Source organism: Dermacentor andersoni, chromosome 3 (genome assembly GCF_023375885.2).
Source record: "Dermacentor andersoni chromosome 3, qqDerAnde1_hic_scaffold, whole genome shotgun sequence".
Lineage (NCBI taxonomy): Eukaryota > Metazoa > Arthropoda > Arachnida > Ixodida > Ixodidae > Dermacentor > Dermacentor andersoni.
In genome coordinates, this window is record NC_092816.1 from 182,116,582 (window position 1) to 182,136,458 (window position 19,877).

Here is a 19,877-nt window from a genome sequence, read left to right on the forward strand (position 1 = left end):
TGCGCCATTCCAACGGGACCTGCCCCGAGCTACACGCCTCGTTTACCTCTGCCGTTAGGATTTCGATGGCCTTATCGTCCAGGTTCCGGAGGAGCTTGTTGGTGACCCCGTCTGGCCCCGGGGCCGATCTTCCATTTAGGTTGAAGAGTACGTCTCTGATTTCTGAAATCGTAAACGGTTCGTCTAATTCTGGCCAGTCCAGCCCCGTGTAAGCCGCTCTCGCGCTTATGCCTTGCGAATCTCCTTCCTTGACGGGTAGGTAAGTTCGCGCCAGGTCGTTGACAATTACATCGTTTGTGAGGCCCGAGGTGACCTGCTTATGTATGAGCCTATCGACGGCGAGATTTAGCGCATTCCGGGACTGTTTATCGTTTAGGAGGCTTTTAAGCAGATTCCACTTACTACCTCTTCTCATGCGACCGTCCGTTTCGTTGCACGTTTCGTCCCACTGTTGCAGGGCCAGTTGCTTGGAATAGCACTCTATTTCCTTGTTTAGTGACGTTAGTTTTGCTCGTAGTCGGTGGTTTAATTTCTGTATTTTCCACCTCTCTCCAAGAGCGTGTTTAGCCTCCAGGAGATGCGCTAACCGAGAGTCCATTTTGGGGACTTCAAGTTTTGTGCTGATTTCTTTGGTCGCGTTTTTGACGGACAGTTTAAGATTGGTAATTAGTTCTTTGAAGGATTCGCTTGAGGGGGCGGTTTCGGCTCGAATTTTCCGGAAAAGATCCCAATCGACGTATTCGTATTTGACCGGAGGTTTGGGTTTGACCTGCACCGCGATTTCGAGAACGTAGTGGTCACTACCCAAGTCCTCCTGAAGATTATGCCACGTGCCCTCGATATTCCGGAAGAATGTGAGGTCTGGCGTTGTGTCTCGACTGACCGAATTACCCCTTCTAGTGGGAAACCTAGGATCTGTAACAAGGGTGAGGTTAAAATCGGCTGCACATCCGGCTAAGTTTGCGCCCTTCTTGCTGTTAAAGCCGTATCCCCATTCCGTGTTACGAGCGTTGAAGTCCCCCGCAATTAAGAGGGGCGCGTTTCTGGTTGCCCTGATTGCGGAATGGAATAGTGCATTAAAGTCTCTGTTTTTATCTGCAGGCGAACTGTAGACGTTAAGAATAAAGACATTCGCGTTGCTCAATCTACTGGGCACGAGCTCGATCAGTTGTGCTTCTAGTCCGCTACGATATTTTGGAACGGTGTGCTCCACAAAGGAGACACTCTTTTTAACTAAGGCCGCGATGCCTATCCCCGCTTCGCCTTTGTACGCTACTGCGCGATAACCAGACAGAGTAATCTCTTTCTCCGCGAGCGTCTCCTGCAGTAAAATTACTTGTGGCTTGTCTGTCACCGATCTGACGAGCTGACCTAACGGAGCCTTGCGCCTCTGGAAGCTAGCGCAGTTCCACTGCCAAATTTTAACGGTATTGTTATTTGTGTTAGCCATCTTGTTTACTGTGAAATTTTAGAAACCTGTGGCGCCCCCGTCGAGATTTAATCCTGTCGGGAGTGGTTCAGTATGTGTTGTTTGTCTACTTTTGGGCTGAGCCCTAGGTCTTTCTAATAGCGTTACTCTCAACTCTATGGCGGATAGCATTTCCATAATCCTACTCAGGGTCTTTTCCAGTTTACCCTCGTTTTTGACGGGGGGAGCGGAGGCGGCGGACGGGGTTTTATTGACCTCGGTTGCGTCGCCCTCTTCTTCCTCCTCTATGTCGCTAAAAGGTTCCGGGTTGAGCGCCTTGCGTTTCGACTGCCCGGCTAACGGGCCTGGTTTACTGTTGCTAACCTCATGCCGGTTTATGAGTTTTCCTTTCATGTTGTTGAAAGATTCCTTAAGCTCTGCGAGCTCGCGTCTAAGTTCCCTATTTTCCACTTCGAGCGCTTGGATACGGGGATCGATCCTATGCTCTGGCTGTGCCTCACCTGTGGTTTCTTTGCTTGATGCGTTCTTCTTCCCCGACAGCTGTGTCGCTCCCTTGACCTTGTCAGCCCACGTGGCCCGCTTGACGGACTGGGAGCGAGACCGGGATCTCGATCTTGAGGAGCGTTCTCCTTGCCTAGGTTTGGATTCTCTCCTTCTCGTGCGTGAGCGCCCTCCGGATAGAGATCGGGTACCTAGGATGGAACCGCTCCGCGCAGCTGGTGCAGCCAACGAGATGTCGCCAATTGCGTCGGTGACGTCAGATTCTTCGTCCAGTTGTGCCTTCTTTGCTCTTTGTCGGCGTCTTCGGCGTCGGCGTCGTACGATGTAGGGAATTTGATAGCGCTTTTTGCACGTTCGGTCTCCGGTGACGTGGGGCCCGCCGCACGCTTCGCACTTGGGGGTGCATTGATGTTCTTCTTCGTCGTCCGCTTTTGCTTTTCCGGAACCGCGGCATTTGCTTCTCTCTTCCTCGCTGCTGATGCAAACGTCCGCACGGTGGCCTACGTGGCCGCAAGCATGACGAACGTCGACTTGGCGTCGGTATAAAGAACATGGCAACAAGGCCGTGCCGCAGATCACGTGGTTGGGCACACGCATGCCTCTGAATAGAATCACGACTACATGCGAGTTCTTGATTCTTCTGGCTTCTTGTGCCGTGGGATATCTTTCGTTCACAATCATGGTTCTAAGCGTGCCTTCATCGTGACAGGGATCGATGTGCCTTATTACGCCTTTGCACGTATCTTCTGGGGCGGCGACGTACGCCGAGACTTCGTAGGCGCCGTACTTAGTATGGATTTTATTTAGTCTCGCATAGGCCCTTGCATTAGCGGCGTGCGGAGTAGAGATGATTAAAATATTCTGTACCTTGTTTGGGCACATGGTGTCTTCCTTCGTTTGATGCTCAGGCAGGGCCGCCGCCATGGCCAGGGCTTGAGCGAGCAGTACTACGTCGGCTTTTGATACGTCGAGGCCTCCCTTGGGGCGCACGATAATCTTGATCTGTTCCTTCGGGAGCTTCGGAAGTCGCGAAGCTGCCGTTACTTGCGACAACAGACTTTTAGCCGGTCCCTTGGCAGTGCGGCAGCCAGCCGGCTTGTTCACGGTACCACGTTGGCCATCTCGTAATGGCGGCCTATTCGTCTCCTGCTTTTTACGGTTGTTGAGGGCGGTGATCCACCCATCACCGTTGAGATCTTCCTGGGTTACGTCCATGCCTTCCAAAGTTACGACTTCAGGCATGGCGTCGCTTTCGATGAACGCACGTGTCGTCGCTTCAGTCGCGCACAGAGACGGCAAAACGCGAGCGTGGGACTGCCTCTACAGGCAGGCCTGCCTGCACCGCCGCGCGAGAGCAGGCTGTGCCCGTTAGGGCTAGCTCCCTCGTCGGCGTGATGGTAGAGCAAAAGCCTCAGAATATGACGAAAAGTCCACCCACCGATAAAACTCTGGCATCGGCGGACTCCTTGAAACTTGGCGGTTCCGGTGAGGTATATATCCAGGGTTCTTCTTGGAAAGACGCCCAAGAACAGTTAAGAAAGCGGGAGCCGACTTGGTTTGGTTTGGTTTGGAGCCTGTAGATATAGCATAACCCACTACGGGGGATTGGCCATGAATCGGGCGGCAGTGGGTTCAAAAAGAATAAATGCCTAAATAGGATTTTTTTTTACTGAAAAGGTGATATTAAATTAATTCTAATCGTTAATAATAATTTTCATGCTATAGTTTCTTAAAATTAGAAGTTAATATTTTTTTTTTGGTGCCGACGTGGATACGTCCGCACTGCTCAGCACCTCTTCCTCTTCCCCCTTATTTGGTAGAGAACAGAATATTTCTGTAGTAGCTCGAAGCGTGCCCTGCATTGAAATTCAATCTCTTAAGCTTTATGGGAAACTAGACGCAGAGCATGTTGTTATATCGGCGATTTTGAACATTACCGACCGCAATGTGCTGCTGAGCAGCGAAAACTCAAGTTAACAGTAGACCGTCTGAACTCACCGCATCTTTTTAGTAGAAGGTTTTGGGCCCACGGAGACGGGTTGGACACGCCCAACGCGCCCTAAAATCCGTGAACTTTCTACCTGAGTCGGCCTTAGGCGTACGTCATTATAACACATTCGCTGAAAATGTCATTGTGCCGAACGCGTTCGCACAAGTACGTTTTGTGTGGACGCATTATTTTTACGCCTAGTCCGCGTTTCTAGCGTACATGCGGCGTACTGACCAATATAGTACACTGTACTATAGCATACTCGCCTGCCGTCTACCTCTCTGCCTTTCTTCGACGCCTCGTGGAGAAGTATCAGACTAGGCTGATCTCTTATCATTTCTCTTCATTCAAAGCTCTCTTCCCTTGCCTTACAGAAAAGTGGTCCAGTGCGGCGTAATGTTTCAGTTTGTGCGTTTGTGTGTGCGTGTGTGTGTGTGTGTGTGTGTTTGTGTTTGTGTGTGTGTGTGTGTGTGCGTGTCTGTGCGTGTGCTTTATTCTTCAATGTCTTCAACACTTCTCTTTATGGATTGCGGCGAGATTTAAAGCAACTGGAACCAACCGTGAGCTAATAAACACAAGAAAATTAACGAAAGAACCATTAGTGCCGAGGAAGCGTAGTAACCACTGTTTCAGAAATCGTCGACACAAACGCAACTTTGGATGGGGCGCATAACGTGCCGTGTTCAGCACACGACCCCTAAAGACGACCGCTTAAGCCGCTGGAGAGAAGGAAAATCCAGGGGCCGGCGACCTGTTCCGTTCTGCGACCCGACTATCAATCATCGCGTATAGCTGTGGTGATTAGTGGGTGCGCAGATATGAGGTAGCGTAGGCGCGAAGGCAAAATGTACCGGTATAAATAACATCAAAGCTCATTGCTCCCAGTTAATGGAACAGGCCGAAACGAAGTGCGTTGAACAAGTGGCTTCCAGCACGCCGTAGTTGGAGCGTTGAAGAAGAAAGCTCTCGTCGCGAGTACAGCGGTGAACTGCCTCGCAATCGAGACGAATGGAGCACCTTCGGATATGGATTTTTCGCCCTTGTTGCGAGGGGTGCACTTCACTCGTGCTCTGTATGCAAGCACATGCGTTCGGTTCTGGCGCTGCGAAAGTTTTCACCGGCGTGTGTAACAGTGCAGCTTCGGTGATCCTACTTGCAATAATAACAGTTATCTGTCAAGTAAGGGGTCCAATTCGCGATCCTCTTCACTGTAAGAACCATCGCTAGCGCATCCGCTATCCTCTCGTCCGATCTCGCGATTTGCTGCGCCCTCTCCTCCTCTTTCTTGTTTTTTTTTTTTTTTTTGATGGCACAATGTAATAGGAGAGTTGGTTGGTCTTAGGTGGTGCCGCGTACTCCTCGTCTCTTAGAGAAAAAGAATATTGTCACTATATTTGTAACGAAATGTGGCACAAAGGTTTGTTGTTGACATGCACGTTGTTGACACGAACTGAAGCCTGCTTTAAAGATGAAACACGTAATCTGCGGGTATGCCACAACTAAGATGTCGAGCGATAAGAATATATATGCCCGTGATCGCGGGCTAAGTATAGAAGAGAAAGCCGAGTCGGTGGGTAATAGTCGAACATGCGAGCAATAGTCGAACATCAGTGCGAGCAACGGAAGCGAAGAGAAGCGTGTCACAGCAACGTACCTGTACACGTGTGACGTAGTCTGCTTCTCGCGTTTACTCCGTCCACACTGTTGTGCCAATGCATTGAAACAGAAGCTCAGCACCGTGTCGGCTTCTCCTGTGAATTGCTCACGGCGCAGAGCCGTGGCTGACGATAGGCGGGGGACGCTGTGACCTCTGCAAAGTAGGCCACGTTAACCCTTGAAAAGAATGTAATGGACGAAAGGATGTGCCTCTGGCGTGCTTCGGTGATTAATTGTTCTCGTCTACTTTGTAGGCGAAGAAAAACAAAGAAATGAGCAAGGGAACATAGCTGGCTGACGTTTGCCAGAACAGGCACTATGCTTGTCCGTTGTGCAGGGTTTATACAAAACACTGACGAAACAGCAATATCCAATGTATAGTGCTCTGTACTTTATCGCTAAAGGAATCGCGACAGCTCAACATCTCCAGTTCAGCAACCAAAGAATAGATTCCGTGTGAAATGAAAAGCAGTGGTAATTGTTGGGGTCCAAGTGCTTACAAATCAAATGTCAGTTTTACCCGAAGGCGAGGCATTGAAAGCGATAATATGTTTTAGCGTTCCACTGAAGGCCTCTCGTGCCTGGCGTGGTGAGCGTGCCAGTAGCGTTGCGGGTGTCGGCCCTCGATGGCGCACGAGGTGGGATCACCGAAAAACGCACAGACGCTGCTCGGCGCAGTCGGCGCTCTGCGCATTCCAGTTTGACCTTGGCTGAGCTTCAAGGTCAGATTTACGGAACCGGGCCTTTTCTCGGTTTGTACCTGGAGTAGTAGAGCTATCGCCCTAAAATATTGGGAAAATGAGGCAAGCTGCTATGTGAACGGATGTTGAAGGACTCTGGTTGGTATTACCCTAATTTAGCTGCCCCAAAATCTTTGCATAGTTTCATGGGAATGAAACACACGCTGTAACAGCGGCGAAAGTCACTGCTTCCGACGGAACCCCATAAAGGTGTGGAAAATTAGTACATGTCATAAAAAGAACGCACTAAATGCTACCAATCTGGAAACTTTTACAAGGAAACTGTCGAATCGAACCAAATGCGAACATTCGGAAAAAACAGAACCTTCGAATATAGGTTTAATTACATTGTTTGACAGATATTGCCGTTCCCAACTGAACATCCTGTCAATGAGAGATCTTCTCAATGAGAATCGAATGCTTTGAGTTATGTGGTGCGCCGTGGTACTGACAGCAATGAAACGTAGGAACAGCACGTTACCAAATGCAGATAAAGCGTTGAGTTCGCTGAGGCGGACGAGTGTGAGATTGCAGCACGGCACACTGTTTTTCGGAGATGCAGACAAAGCGACGCTGGCGAAACAGCAAATAAATATGTAAACGAATCCGTGCATAGGCGGCCTGAGAGCGAGGCATTCTTGTTCATGACGGGAACCTATTGAGAACGAGGTGTCTGCCCACGTGCATTCGCTCGCGTACTCTTGCGTCTGTGCAACAGCCGCGGCTCTCCTGCAGTAGCATAATTCGGAACATTCGCTACCACTTGCCGTCGTTATCTCTTCCCCTCGATACTCCGGTAAGTGTTGTCGAACAGAAATGAACATTAGACAATTTCGAATGGTGAAACACAGAATGGAATACGAATTGAGCAGCAAACACTATTCGATTCGTGTTCGAAATTTTCAACGTTTGCACAACCGTAATGGTAATTTAATTATTGTGGTGTATTACGTGCCAGAACCAAGAATAGATTATGGGGCATGGCGTAGTGGGGACTCCGAAATAGTTTTGAGACCATGATTTTTCAAATTGCACCTAAATCTAAGTACAAGAGTGTTTTTTTTTTCATTTCACCGTCATTTAGATGCGGCCGCCGCTGCCGGGATAAAGCCCGCGACCTCGAGCTGGCTTCTGGTTGACATCCCTGCCCTTCTCCCTTTCTTTCCTCTTCCTCATATACTTATAACTAATCGTGACGTGACTATCGATAGTGCCGTCACAAGGAACGAACGCTTGAAAGTGAAAATGAGATGAGGGAACGATAAAACCGAATAAATAGACACATCTACCTATTGTGTTACCGCAAATATTCAAGAAAACCGACAAGAAAGGAAGTAGAATTCTGGAAGATCGCCAGCCCCTACAATTGTTACCAAAATCATACATAATTTACCAGCTGTCTCCCCTGAGAAAGTTGTATTTGCGGCTTTCTCGTGGTTGTGACGTTTTCACGTTCTCGTCCACGCGACACGTGTCGATGGCGACTGCTGTTTTAGCGTACCTCTAAATACCTCCCTTGATTTCGCAAGCAATCCGCGCGCTGTAGTCGCTGAAGGCGTACCGACCAACAGACCTATTGGCCAAGTTTTTCTGGCAGTTCGCCTGAGGCTCGCGGTCTTACATTTGTCACAGCGAAAGGGCAGTAGGCCGTAAACAAATACCGCTGATGACACTAACTTCTTGAGAAACAAGTGGATCGCAAAAGAACCTTATTTTGAGTCCTAAACGCAAAACAGCGACGACAGGAACACTGGTTTTCATCAACAGCGTATCAACTCTTTTTCAACTGGCTTTAGAGATTTGGCACACCGCGTATGCCCAAAAGTTATTAGTATTCATAATATAGATGACTCTTCCAAACTACTAACCAACTAGAAACAATACTAAAATTTCCAGAATTTTACTCCGTGTTCAATAGGCTCCGTTGCGCGAAGCCTGTAGGTATAGTTTCATTTCATTTTATTTCATTTATTTCCTGTCAGGGCTGTACAGAATTTACAGAGAGGAGTCCCAATAATAAAAAAATATGCAAAAGGAAAGGCTAAAGAGGCAGGACATGGTCACATTGAGCCGACTTGAACACGTCATGATACGTGATGGTGACGATGCAGGGGGAAAGGCGACTCCAGCTTTGGCTTGTTTGCGGAATGAAGGCTTTGAAGATTGGGTGGCTCTTGTACTGAGGTACACCAACTTTCATACGATGATGAGCACGGCATGAAAAATGGCTTGGATATGAAAAAAAGTCTGATTTTCAGTTCATTATTGGTCTAATATCTTATGCAACAGGCGTAAGCGGCAAATACGACGTGTGGTAGAAAGGAGCGGTATACGCCGAGCTTTTGCTTCATGCGAGAAACGCTGGCTCAGGGATAGTACTGAGAGAGGATAAATCTAGCGTAGTGGTATGGAAGTCATTCCAAAGACATGTGTTAGTGAGACAGTGTACGGGTCCCATATAGGTGAAGCGTACTTGAGGTTAGAACGAAGGAGTGTTTTAAATAGTACGCGTTTCAATGGTACGGGAGCGAGGCGGGACTTCCGGCGAAGGAAACCAAGGGTACCGTTAGCTTTGTTAATCACGTAGAGGACGTGCTTCTGGCACGACAAGCCATTAGCGACATGGACGCCTTCATACTTGTACCTGTCGAGGAACGGAAGAGCGTAATCGTTAAAATGAAAACTCTTAGATGTGGACTGGTCAATTTTTCGAGACAAACGCATTACTTTATATTTTGTAATGTTTAGTCCACCCAAAGGAAATATGAAGGTCAGATTGAAGGACGGAGATGTGAGACTTATTAGAAGTTATTTGATAGGGAACACAGTCGTCTGCAAATAGCCTTATAATAGAAGTAACAGAATCAGGCAGGTCATTAATTTAAACATGAAAAACGAGTAAAAACAGGAACAGCGCAAGACAGGACGAGCGAGTAAACAGGACAGAGCGCTGCTCTCGTTCGCCCTGTGTTGCGCAGTTCCTGTTTTTATTCTGAAGATGAACCAACCAGCCCCATTGAACACAATGAAAAACGAAGAGGCCAAGGACTGACCCCTGACGAACACCCGATGTTACGCAACATGATTTAGTCATGATCATTCACAGAGACATACTGCCTCCTATTCCACGAGAAACATTCAATCCATTTGAACAAGATACAATCGAAATTGAGCGCGCTAACTTTAACAGCAGTCGTTGTAAAGATTAATAATTGCGCCATCATTAGTAAAGGTTAATAATTGCGCCTCACAAGAATGATGCTTACGGGAACCATGCTACTGTGACCCCCCTCCCCCCCCCCCCCCAAAAAAAACAAAACAAAAGGTTATTAGACTCTGGAAAACTGATAAGGTTGCAGTAGATTATTTGCTCGAGCAGCTTCCATAGAATAAAAGTTAATGTGGCCCTGAAGCGCTTTTTATCCAAGCGGGGGAGTGTATTTGAAGTTAAAATAGGCTATTTCTGAAATACTTTGCCGCGAAAAAGTACTTCAGTGCGTTCAGAAGAAGCGCAGGTATTGGCAATCAAACACCCAATCCTCGCGGTGGTGCTTCCGCTCCTTATTCAATGCCATGCACTGCTAACGCTACAGCGGAGTGGGGCGTGTGCACAACGCTCCGGCCTACGGGACGTCGTCGTGGGGCGCAGTTCAATTTCGATTTTGGCCGTTCACGCGGAGGCCAGCAGTTCCGATTTTGGCGCATGCGGCGCCTCAAAGGCGGCTGTGCTCAGCGAGCTGCGTTGCGCTCAGCCAGCGCAACCCGTCGCTGCACGCCGCTGCGGCCGCGGTGACTATACGCCACGCAGCAGAGCGCAGCTACGTGCAAATACAGTGCGCATGCGCAGCGTTTGCTTTGCGCACGACATGGTTTCAGGTCATGCTCGTGCGCACATGCTCCAGTCTGGCCGTGCTACGTGGTGCGCGCCGGCTTTTTTCTGCACCGTACTTGATCGACAGATAGTGGCCACATCCAACCTGCGCCTTTGGAAGTGCTATCAATAGCTCTGTAGCAAGGGATGTCTGCCAAGGCTTCTAACCAGGAGCGGCCTTCTAGGAGTGAGCGTGCGCTGACAAGCGTGAGTGCGGCCTGACTTTAAGTTTCGTGTGGTTCGAAACTAGTTGAGCGTTCAAAACTAGTCGAAATTAGCGAGACCCGACAGCGCTGCGGCAACGATAAGCAGAGCGGCGAAAGTTGTATTCTTGCGCGGCCGACCGCGGCCGAGCGTGAGCGGAGGATAGTCGGCTACTTCCGAAAGTACACAATTATTATGGAAGTTCGCAAGCATGTGTTCGCTTAATACAGACTGTTTATTAAACTTCGTCAATAGATATACACACTAAGAGTAGGAAGGAGCACACCGATCCAAATACCCCTTTTGATTATTGTGAGTTATTGGCCAATAGCAGCTGCATATGGGAATCTGCTATAGTCCGAAATGAAGCGTCCCGAAACGAGGGAGGCGCAGGCTTCTGTTGAAAAGACAAAGTTTGAGAGAAAAGTGACTTGGCGCTCCGCTTGCGAGCTCCACGCGCCGCGCATGACAGGAAAACTTGGCTGAGATGTTCACAGATGCTTGTGCTATCCGCGGACTGTGCTTCTTCACCAAGCACGATGGGTGGTTCACGACCCCTTTATGGAGATCGGTCGGCAGCTTATATAAGGGGATGAGAACACACCAGACTTGTGCACAGGAATCACCTTCGCCGCCTTCCAGTTGTTCGGCAATGTTGAACTCCGCCAAGATTGAGCGAAAGAATATAAGAAAGCAGATGAAAACGCTACAGTACTATTAAGGAATTAGTAACTTATGAGATCAACGCCTGCCGACAAGGAAACTAGCCTTTTTAGTCAAATTGCATATGCCACCGACGCCCGTTGGAATGGACTCCATTTCATGATAGATGCTTCTTTTGAGCTTGCTCTTTATTGAAACGTACACTGTTCTCTGCCCTGTATACGAGCCATTGCTGATGATAATTTCTTCTCACGGGTGGACAGGGAAAATGCCAATCACCGAGAGGCTAGCAGCTTCGCTGTAAAGGTAAATGAACTGACAGAGCATTTTTACTGCAAAGTGGATGTCGCATATCTCGAATAAGGTGTCAATCACAGAATTGTCTCCTAATATATACATGTATTGCAGTTTGAGCGGATACATTTTATAGATGCAGTGCGTTCCGTAAAGTAATTCCCTCAAACATGATTAGTGAACGTGAGTAATTAGTCACTACATGCAATGAAATCACTAAACACTACTACCTACAACGTAGAGAGTATAGCACGTAACACCGCACGCTCACTAGAGCTCAAGCGGTTACACTCAGAATCCGCGCTTACAGACCGCGCGGCTTCACCCAACCACTCGGAGAACAAGGACGCGCCCACTACATACAATGAAATCACTAAACACTACTACATACAACGCGGACAGTATAGCACGCCACACCGCACGCTCACTCGAGCTCAAGCGGTTACACTCAGAATGCTGCAAACAGACACACACCCCACGCAAAACAGACTATACCATTACATGCCTGAGTTCTACGACAAGTCTTACTGTACCAATTGCAATACATCCCTTAACGTATATCCTTTACTCTGGCCGTGCTCGCAAGCTCACATAAACTCCGAACCGGACAAGCGCAAGTTTGAAGAAGCAATCCGGAGCGAAGAACTATCCTTCTCAACTCTGGGCCGTCCAGCAGGTCCACGACGCTGCCAGGAAAGTCACGCTCCCGGTTCCGTCGTGGGAGACGCCCACTCCATGAGAGCCCAAAGCTCTCATGGCCAGCAGGATCTTGTATAAAGTTGATTTCCTTCCTTTCTTCCTAGTCAATTATGCCCGTAGATTTCTCGTGGAAGCAAAGTCCGCCTCGGAGTAATCCAGTTCAAGCGCTTGGCTCGAATTGAAGGAGGCTTTTTTGCGGTAATTAACGGAATGTCTCTGGCGCTTTCTGTTTCCTTATGCTTCAAGCACGGATAAATGTCTTGTGTAAAACCTGCGCTTGCATATATGGCGTACTATTAGTTTTGCGAACTATTTACTATTCAGCTGGGGAACATTTTTATTGGCCTCTGTAAAATGCGACGCAAAAGGGAAACGCATTAAAATCGGCTCCACCAGCACCCCGCACTGGGATGTTTATCGTTGCTGAATTAAAAGTTCGGGACCGTTTAAAAATGCATGGCCACCGCGCCACTGGCCTACGGGACGAAAATTTTGATGTTGTTAAATGTTTCAATGAAGCCGCGTAAGAATGCGGTGAAGTAATTAATCTTAATGGGGGACTCCCGAGATGTCAGCTAACAGAATAGCGGGAAAGCATTTACGTTAAGAAATCAACCGGGAGAGTGCTCTGGCTGAACTCTAATGCTTAGCCTACGCAGCGCGCGAAAGCGGTCATAACACAAGACGAATAAAAAAGACGGGGATGTAGGGTTTTTTTTTTCTTCTGTGTTCTTTTTTATGAGCTCGCTCCATCGAATGAAAGAAAGAAGTCAGGTTTGGGCTGTTCGCTGAGCTATCCTCGACTTTGACATGCTGTTTCATCGATGGCTTTCGGGGACATCCTGTGAGACCGCGCGAAAATTCTGACATTCATCTCGTGACCGCCTATTGTCCCGTTGTCAAGATGAACCGTCGTTTTTTTCATCAAAGTGTCTTGGCACGGCCTTGCACGTCAGCGGCTGAGAACAGATGTTTCGCGCTCTTCGCGCGCTCGCCATCTGATGCGTTGACATTTTTTCAGAGTTCGCGCGCCCTCCTCGGCCCACGTGCTTCGCAGCGGACTGAGTCCGACAACGCGCCCGCCTGTGCGACACACGAGGGGACACCGCTCGGGGGGAACAATCGCAAACAGGTCACCGCAAGGCTATAACAGACGGCTGTTCGTTACATGTGCTTCGCCCGCAGAAACAAAGTTGGCTTGGCTCATTAGGTTTCCTAGTCTGTCGCTTTGGCATTTCCAGAGCAAGGTGAAGGGCGACGTTGACATCTGTCTAGCAGGAAACCGGCGCCACTCTGTACAGCTAACGAAATATTCTTACAGCTCTCACCTCTATGAAGATCGGTGTTGTCGTGCAATTCGCTTTCGCAAGATATCGTATACATACTGCGACGCGTCAGTTTTTAAGGCTAACTTACTCGGTGGCTGCAGTTTTGTTAGCGTTTCATTAGCACCAAGGAAGGCAGCTTGTACACTAGATGCCTCTGCTCTCTGCCGAATAAAACTAAATATGGCGCTTTGAGTTCTACAAACGAACGTCATTATTTGCCGATAGAGATAATAATATGCTAAATGATGTTATCCGCCGTACTGATGTTTATAGCTGCAATTTCGTACTTGTCCTCCTCCTTGAGCACATCTAGAGCAATACCGAGGCGCGTTCGCACGAAGGAAAGTGCGCGAATTTGATGGTGAGGGAAGTGCGCGATGCTCCTACATAGGGAGCCTACGTGCGAGCGCTGTTTTAGGTTGGTCATAGCCTTTGTAAGTGTACTTGATCCCGCCAGCTAAATTGGCGCGTTAAGCTTTGCAACGAATTTCAAGATGTGGGACACAAAAGGGCGAAATACCTGTGGACAGTCCACTTTTACCGCAGCCATTGTTTACGCGAAACTAATTAGTTTTTTTCTGTAAACTTTGCTTCCAGCAGCCAAAGACATGCAGCGTATCTGAGCACTGTACGCGGTATGTCTGCGTTTTAGTTAAACAGGCTAGTAGGCAAAGTCTTTATTGCAGCACACTTCCAAAAAATAATAAGTGCTGCCACCGTCTGGAAGACGTTGAAATAACGTGCGTTAGGTGTTTCGTTTATGAATGCGAGCTCGCTTTCGTTTTCGGTCGCTCTGCTGTTTCGTCTTTCGTTCCCCTTCGGTTTCGGCCGCCCGGCGTTGTGGGAAGTATCCGATTATGTCTGATCTCTTGGAATTATTTCCAGGATCTTCTTGGGCCGCGGCGTTAGACGTCCATGGTTTGGGATAATCCATGTCCTTCAAACACACTCTGGTAATGAACGTATCGGCCAAAGGAGCGCATCTGAGCATAGCGCCGGAGGGAGACAGCTGTTTACATACGCCTGCATGCGCGCCGCCTAGCGAAGCCATTGACGCCTAGCGCCATCTATCAGAGAAATAACGCTCATGTGAATAGCTTAATCTACCCGTCTTTTCCGATAGATCTCGTCAAGACAAATCATTTGTTACCGGTCCCATTTTATACGTCCACCCCTTGTCGAGTTACAAACCCCTCAAGATACGTCCAAAATCGGAATTTGCCTCGTTTGGGGTGTCGAGGCGGGCCTAGAATTCGGCTTTTGGTGTGATCTGGGTATGCTTCATATAGTAATTCCATGTATACAATGCTTATATATTATTTAATCGTGGCTTTATTTATGTACTACCACCCATATGGTTACATACCAAGTTCGGTACACAACTGTCCCCGGATTGGCACCCCTTGTTGTCGGAGCATATATAGCGGAACGAATATATATATATATATATATATATATATATATATATATATATATATATATATATATATATATATATATATATATATATATATATGTATATATATATAGTGGCCCCTTTAGAGGATCTATGGGGGAAGGGGGTGAAGGGGGGTGTACCAACACCTCCTAGACAAGAAGGCCTGAGTGCTCGGCGAGTGACGTCACGGAGAAGAGGCCATCGGCACGCTCGGGGATACGGGTTGAATGAAGGGATCGCGGCTTGGTTCACCTAGCAGCTGTATGCTTTTATTGACCACTCCACACTTTTTCGTCAGTCTAAACTGCGGAATGAGCAGCAGGCACCTTACAAAGCATTTATTTAGAGGCAAAGATACAAAACAGCTTTGTAAAACATGTGCAGGTATTGATTCCAGCAGCATTTTATAGCGTCGCGCTTTGACGTCTTTGTAATGTACGTTGCTTGTGCGTTATAATAATGATTATTATTTATTATACCGTACACTTCATACCTATTACTTCAAATAAATTGAATCCATAAAAACTTTTTCTTTCGTATTTTTGTACCTATGGTTTTTATGGCGCGGCAATAATGAATGTAACGCACTCTATTAGTTTCACAATTGCGTATGAACAATTTTATTGGGGACACATGTACTTATTGCAATCTAGATTATGCTTAAATGAATGATTTCGCTGTCGACGCACTAATTACCACAGTGTGCTAATTTACAACAACTCAAATAAGTACAGAAACGGAATATAAAGCATTCGTGCAGCTATTTACAAGGAAACAGCTGCCTTATTGCGCAGAGTTTCAGCTTTTCTCTTCCTTGCCTTAGCATTGGCATCCAATATTTTGTCATTCATCTTGCAGCAGTAGTTCTTCAATAAAATATTCGTGCTACACCGCAAAAGGTGCCTTAACACAAATTGACATTTGTGTCCATCCTCGCAAGCGTCGAACTCTGAGGAATCATCACTGACGAGCAGTTCAAGCGTGAGGTCAGTGTCTAAACGACGTTGGTTTGGCAGATTAGTAAATTCCTCTTCCTGAACGTAGACTTTTTGCTTGTTATAAATTGCATCAGGTCTTCTAGGCTTCGAATCTTATCCGCTTCCTTCTCCTTGCGGAATGCTTCAGCAGACGCTTCACACGCTTTCTTCTTAGAAGCACCTTCAAGACGCATGCGCTTGGAATCAGAATCCTCCCTCGAGGTGCTTGGCTTCGAAAGATAAGGTGGACATTGAGGAAACTTTGATGGGACTGCGCCTGGGCGAAAACGCAGGCGTGAGAGCGGTGCAGTGCCTTGTAAGGTCATCGAGGTGAGAGAACTCCCGCACGATGTCGGCCTCAATGAAGTGAAGTTCAGAAACCTAGAAGGAAGTTAAAAGTTGCTCTAAATTTTATTCCAACATTCCTGATTTAAAGGAACTTTCTGTAATTGAGCAATTAACCTTCCCGTATTTTTCAAAAGTAACTATTTCAAGAAGTGCTGAACATCTTACCCTGGAGTGCGGTGATACAATGAAATCTGCAGGTGGTATCGCCCTAATCCAGGCACTCTGGGCTTCTTCATCTTGCGGAAACTTGAAGACGTGATTTTTTTCCCCCGATTCGTAATTGCTCCGGCAATTGGGCACGCAGCACTTTTTACGCATATCTTTGGCATGGCACTCCACATTCCGGGGCAATGAAGACTCGCGGTACACACAATCGCAAGCACAGCACAAGTGTTGAGACTGCATGCACTGGTCACGTCTAGAAAAAAAATGTGCGTTCGGAAGCATGCGGCAGCATGGCCGAGCATGCCGGGACTTGTTTAACCACGAAGCTATTCGAGGAGCGGCACGGCTCCTGGAACTAATCGAATTGTTGTCGCCTCCGTCGTCGCCTCTGTGTTCTCCGAATAGCCGGGGTTAACTATTGTGTGTCTTCCGCGCTTCATTTTCAACACAGGTACGCCGCTAGTAGCTTCGCAGCGCGCTGCACGGAACTTCTATGTTGGCCTCTTCTGCGTGACGTAGCTCAAGGGGAGAGGGTCAGCCAGAAGGCCTTAAGTTCTCTAGAGGGTGTTGGGTGTACGGGCACAACTAATTTTAGCAGCCGCTATCTCGGCTATGCCGTTGCACAAGATCTTGGATTTTGGAAACCGAAACTATGGCGCCATTTTGTCCCATGGCGTTGTAATCACAAGGTTCCACCTCTATCCGCCACATTTGACCGTTACATCATCAGTGGCACCAGAATTTGGCCGCCATATTGGATTATGACGTCACATTCACATGAGATCACATATCACCAATTGGGTTGCTATATCGATTTACTATTGGGGCCGCCATCTTGCATTCCTCGGACTGAAAATTTCACACCGAAGGAAGGTGGTAGCAGACGCCAAGAAATCGAGAAACGTGATGAGTAAGAGCTAACACTCTTAAAACACCCTTTACATTTTACGTATAAGTGGAAGGCAACGACAACGCCTAATGTAGTTTAATTTCTTGGCGTTTGATAATACCGTGCCTCATAACTTGTTCCTTTATACGTGTCGCACGACATCCAATACAAAAAAAATAAGTTTGTTGTGTTAAAACAAAAGGAAAAGGCGTTTAGTATAATAAAGGTATAGATTTTTCAAGTGCGCATTCGTATTAGACTAAAAGAAATTTACTAGCTCGCGTGCCAATATGCGTACGTAAGAGCGTGAAAAAAAAATGATGAATGCGCCGTGATTTCTCGCGAGATTGAGGACCAAAATGCCTACTCACCAAATTTAGCGGTAAATAACGGTCAAAACTTAGGTGATGTCACCACTCCAAAACAGCGCTTGCATGTAGGGTCCCTGCTTCTATACTACGCACAAGACGCTGCGACAGGATTTGACGACTGCACGCTGCAGAGACGGCTCCATCCTTAGTCACCATAAAAAAAAGGAGCCGTTTTACTCTGTGAAGGTGGATGAACAGCGAAGCAGTTTAGCGTATATACTGCACAGAGATGACACAGAATTTCGAACGTAGGTACGGGCTCATCTACGGTCATGTTTATATACATTCGCATGGCCCACGAGACCGCTGCCCCAAGGATCCGGAGGAAACTAGACGCGTGATAAGTTCCGACGAGACCGCCACCACGGGAGAGCAGAAGGAAAGGAAAGGAGATACGCAAGTGGTCGGAACACCGAAAAATAGAAGGCGGTGAGCACTTAGGCAAAACCGACGCGGGTCAGTGTTCAAAGTTTTCGTCTCAGCTTAATATCTGATACAGCTTGTATTCGGACGCAAGATATCAAAATTATTTTTGCATGAAGGCGGAGTGCTTGAAGCCTGCTTGACCTTCGCCGCGAGTCGACCCGGTATTACACTATCTCCGGGATCGGTCCACAGTTCTTGGTCTACGGTCATTGCTCCGCTGGAAACTAGTCATATACAGCTTCGCTGTAAAAGGGGATTTATTAACCCAGTATGCACGACAGTTCAGGCAGTCACGGCTTCCGGACAGAAGGGCCTACCGCAACAAAAATCGAGTACGCGCGCCCGCCGCGCTGGGCTGACCGGATGGCGTTCGCTAAGCCCGAAAGGTCGCGTGCGCAGAGGTCCCGCGCAACCAGTTGGTGGCGATGCAGTGGAGTATACACTATGGCGCGAAAACTTAAGAAACGCCAAGCGCTACAGAACTCGGGAACGCCCAGAGGCGACCACTGGGAGCCATGTGGCTCTCGCGTGTGGCTCGTCTCCGGGAGGAAGAAGCATGTTCCGCCAGGGGATGGCAGCTTGTTAGCCATGTCCGCCATGTTCGCTCTAGGGTTGTGTTTCACGATAGTCGTCACCATGGAGGGGCTGGGTCATCCGACGTATCAAGTCACCACCCTTCGCCACACGGGAAAGACGTTTCTGTGAATATGGATTGTAGCGCAGGGTGTAGTTTAATCTGTGAACGCTGGCCGGCTCATCGCCGGCCTTGTCATTTTATACATCAAGGCAGGGATTGCATCTAGCCTCTGAAGCATCTGGAAGCGTTGGCGTCCCATTTGATGTTCTTCCTTTCAAGCAGCACGGTGTAATATTTGGAGTATTCGGCACAATGAGTGCAGGAACTCCGACGTCGTAAAGTGAATCGCCTTAAAAAACGATTACAGCGGGAAAATCTTGCACTTTAGCGTGCATTGCTTATGCAATAGGTGTTTGCACAAAGAATGATATATCTAGCAATTGAAAAAATAGATCCTGCGAATAGTTCGTATGTCTCTTTGTTCAGGTTGACCTCTAAGCGGCGCCAGCCCTCTTACCCTGACTGTCACAATTCGTCGTTTCTTTCTTTCTTTTTTTTTGCCCGCACCCAGCTATAGGCGGGAGCAGTCCTCTCTAAGACATCGCGGCCATTACCGGCACACAAGACTTCACTCATGATGTATCAGCCTGTTTCACATCACGAGGTTGCCAATCCGACGTTTCTTTTGTGCCCCGGCTTCTTATGCAATACTACTACGGCGGGGGTATTTAAGAGAATACGGTGGAAGTGAGAGTTTTATTATTCTTCCACCATTCCGTTGTGATGGCTAATGCTGCGCAAAATACCAATGCTGACAGACTTGGGTTAGTTTTTGTATAATAAAGGCGCTATGTGCAAGGCTGTGTGTAGGCGTGTGTTTTACGAAACGGGAACTATTTCGTGAACTTGTAATCCCCTTCATCTATTGTGCGTCCCAGCTAACGCTTTGACGAGCTAACACCGTAGGTTTTCAAAAGGTACCTCGCTCCTTGTTCTGGTAATCTTTTTTTTTTTTCGATGAGCAGCTTGGCTAACATTAGCTGAGCCTCACTGTATATCCTCTTTTACTCGAAACGGGGAGAATGCATGTTCTTGCAGCACTTTCGTGCGCTTTCGCCGGGGGACCATGCGTGTTGCTGCAAAATAGGTCTGACCAATTTATTGCCTCCTCAAAAATGACAGTTATGCAATGGAACTGTACTGCTCAAAAAGATGAAATAGTAGAAGTTAGGGAACGACATCACAAAACATTACGGCAGCATCCATCTCAGAAAGAATGTCGATGTTAATGCGAATAGCACAGAATCAGTG

At 47.7% G+C, this 19,877-nt stretch overlaps 1 protein-coding gene and 1 pseudogene across 2 annotated transcripts in view; both read left to right on the forward strand.

The window, feature by feature from the left end:
• LOC126524274 (uncharacterized) overlaps window positions 1-19,877 on the forward strand; it is a 243,604-nt gene that overhangs the window by 29,303 nt on the left and 194,424 nt on the right. The window lies entirely within an intron of this gene.
• On the forward strand, window positions 18,008-18,184 carry LOC126524788 (U2 spliceosomal RNA; annotated as a pseudogene).